Source organism: Sinocyclocheilus anshuiensis, unplaced genomic scaffold, assembly GCF_001515605.1.
Source record: "Sinocyclocheilus anshuiensis isolate Anshui unplaced genomic scaffold, SAMN03320099.WGS_v1.1 scaffold151, whole genome shotgun sequence".
Taxonomy (NCBI): Eukaryota; Metazoa; Chordata; class Actinopteri; order Cypriniformes; family Cyprinidae; genus Sinocyclocheilus; species Sinocyclocheilus anshuiensis.
Genome location: NW_015548199.1, coordinates 870640 through 874303, shown reverse-complemented (window position 1 = coordinate 874303; position 3664 = coordinate 870640). Strand labels below are relative to the sequence as shown.

At 40.4% G+C, this 3664-nt stretch overlaps 1 protein-coding gene across 2 annotated transcripts in view; it reads left to right on the top strand.

The window, feature by feature from the left end:
* The window catches only part of LOC107653261 (ER membrane protein complex subunit 9-like), a 13104-nt gene that overhangs the window by 3720 nt on the left and 5720 nt on the right, over positions 1 to 3664 (top strand). The gene's annotated exons all lie outside the window — the stretch shown is intronic.

Below are 3664 nucleotides of genomic sequence, written 5' to 3'. Positions count from 1 at the left end.
CCTTAATACAGGTTTAGCTGATTTCAGTTTCTGCCTGTAGGTCAGTATAAGATGAACCAAACAGTGATCAGAGAATCCTAAAGCTGCCCGTGGAACAGAGTGAAAATTGTCATGTCGCTGCACTTAAAGGCACAATATGTACGATTTTGTTTATTAAAATATCCAAAAACCACTAGAACAGTGTTATATATTTTGCTGACTTGTGTACTTACATTATCCCAAATGGTTTTGTTTTGTAGAAAACATGGAAACACCAAAGACGCTTTAATATGTTGTGCGTTTTAATAGAGCGGTGACGACCGCACAGAGTAGCATTATAACAGAACTTTCAAATGGATCAAGTATGATAAAACAGCGCTGCTTTTTTTTCCCTGCATACGCACGACCGGAAGGAGAGGAAGGGGTTGACTGTGGCATAATAAAAACTCCGCTGCTCTCGTTCAGCGGCCTCGTTTCGCTTCGACGGCTTTCAGCCTCACCCTGCTTCATTCTACTATGTTAATAAATCATTAGCTCATCCATGAACATGATTTCAGCCCGAGTCCCGTCAGATTGCATCGGCTGTGGGGATAAAGATGACAACTCCCATGATTCCACACTCTGTCACGGCGTCATCAAACTACGCCTTTGTTTCTTTGTTTATTTTGAATACGTGCCCTCTAGCGGCGAAAATTACATATTGTGCCTGTAACTGCCATCCAGTTATTGCAACAATTGTTGGTTTTATCTCTGATACGATTTTTCATTGCAGAACTACAAACATAGTGAATCAAACTTTGCCTTTGCCTCTTTGTTTATTTTGAATACGTGCCCTCTAGCGGCGAAAATTACATATTGTGCCTGTAACTGCCATCCAGTTATTGCAACAATTGTTGGTTTTATCTCTGATACGATTTTTCATTGCAGAACTACAAACATAGTGAATGTGTATAAGAATGTCATTGTGTCATTAGCTTTAAGATTTAAAAAGGTTGTGAATGCAAAATTGTTCAATGAGAATAGGTGAAACATTTTGGACTTCCTTCAACTAAAATGATTTTGCTTTGGTGACCATATCCCTTGAAAATGAAATCTGTTGTAATTTACTCACACTTACGTTCTTCTAAACGTGTATGACTTTTATTTTGGGAACACAAAAGAAGATATTTCATTATTCTCTCTTATTTTGTCCATTTAATAAAAGTCTCAACATTTTGACAAGCAAGCACATTTTGAGATTGTGCTTAGAGCAAGAACTATTTGAAGTGTACTGAATCTTCAAGATGATGGGATCCAGCTACTCTTAATACTGCGATGATGGCGTGGGATGCAGTGTCACTTGCTGGTCACAAATTGTAAAAAAAAAATAATAATCTAAATATCAGACTCATTTAATGGGCTAAAACTAGTTTTGGTAGGTAGTGATACATTTTTACAGTTTTTTTTTTTGTTTTAATTTGAAGATTAATTTTCAATAGGATCTTAATCTTGTTCTTTTCTTTTATATAAATTAAAAGAAGTGTTTTAATTCAGTCAGCCACTTCCTTATACTCTATAAATGATGGTTTAAAATATAGTTTGCATATTATTATTATCTCAGTTAATGATTTTGGTTTAAGTAGAATTACATACTCTTGTGAAATCAGAATCAGAAATACTTTATTAATCCCCGGAGGGAAATTAGGTTAATTGCCGCAGCTCCAAAACACCAAGATAAAAATACAAATAGAAATCTATATACAAGAAATAAAAATATAACTTCTAATATTTGAATAACTATACAAGTAAAAATATAATATTGCAGAATAAAATACGTTATATACTGAGGAATTATATAGTCTGATAGACGCAGGTAAAAAAGATTTCCTGTGTCGCTCTTTGGAGCACCTAGGTTGAATAAGTCTTTGACTGAACGTACTCCTGTATCTACCCAGGACATTATGAAGTGGGGGAGAGGTGTTGTCTAAGATGGCCAGAAGCTTAGACAACGTCCTACTTTCTGACACTACAGTCAAGAAAGTCCAGCTCAACCCCCACAACAGAAGCAGCCTTACGGATAAGTTTGTTCAGTCTATTGGCATCAGCTGCCTTCAGTCCCCAGCATACAACAGCAAAAAAGATAGCACTTGCTACCACAGACTCGTAGAACATCTTCATCAGCATCGTCCTACAGATGCTAAAGGTGTTAAAGATACTTCAGCCTCCTCAAAAATTAGAGGCGGCTCTGGCCCTTCTTGTAGATGGCTTCAGAGTTCTCAGTCCAGTCCAGTTTATTGTTCATGTGGACTCCCAGGTATTTTAAATCCTCTAAATATCCACTGAGACCCCATGAATGGAAACGGGTCATAGGTGCCATAGTCCTCTGCAGGTCGAGTTCCTTTGTTTTTGTCACATTGAGCTGTAGTCCTGTACTCAGTCTCCTCACCACCACTGATGCAACCAACTATAGCTGAGTCTTTAGAACATTTCTGAAGATGGCTGCAACCGAACATACTGTGGTCTGCCAGTCAGGTAGTTCACAATCCAGGACACGAGGGGAGGCATCCACCTGCATCGCTGTCAGCTTCTCACCCAGTAGAGCCGGACGAATAGTGTTAAAAGCACTGGAGAAGTCAAAAACATGACTCTCACAGTGCTTGCTGCCTTATCCAGGTAAGTATAAGCTCGATCCAGCATGTAGATGATAGCGTCCTCAACTCCCAGGTGGGGCTGGTAGGCAAACTGAAGAGGATCTGTAAAAGGCCTAACCATGGACCTGAGCTCCAGCACCAGTCTCTCCAAAATCTTCATAATACGGGATGATAATGCCACGGGCCTGTAAACCTTAGGGTCACTGGAACAAGACATTTTTGGAACAGGAATGATGCTAGAAGTCTTCCATAATAGAGGGACCTTCTGCAGTCTTAGGCTCATGCTGTAGACATGGTGAAGTACACCACAAAGCTGGGAGGCACAGGCTTTAAACACCCTGGGATGGATCTTATCTGGGGCTGCAGCCTTGCTAGAGTGGAGCTTCCTGAGCTGTCTTCTCACATGGTCAGGTGTAAATGGCACAGTAGAGGTTATAGAGGGAAAAGGTGCAGAGTTAGGTGAGAGAGGACAGGGTAAAATGCTCTGAAGACGAGGAGAGGGTGAAGAAGGTGAAGGTTGTAAGCAGGCAGGGGGTCTATGCGGAGGGGGAGGTTCTGTGAGTTGAGTGGCTAATGATGGTGGACAAACAGAGGAGTCCTGGGGAGGAAGGGCAAAAACATCATCAAATCTATTAAAAAACAGATTAAGTTCGCTGGCCCTTTCTACACCACCACCAACACCTACACTGTTGGACCATTGAAAACCCATGATGGTCCTCATACCACTCCAAACCTCTCTTAAATTGTTCTGCTGAAGCTTCCCCTCCAACGTCCTCCTATAAGTGTCTTTAGCCTCTTTTAAAGATTTTAAAGGTGCAATAGGTGATGTCTTCAGAAACATTTTTTGTTATGCTGGTTGAAATCATTAAGTTAAGTGGTCTAAATGTATTTGTCTGTATTTATATATTCTGTGGAAGGCGTAGGATCAAGAAATGTTCGTCCAATCAAAACGCTCGGTCCGAGCGTTTTAATATGCTTTCCTACCTGCCTGTCAACGTATGTATTTGCATACCTCTGCGCACCAGGTTCGCGCAGACAGGATACGTCATCAGCGT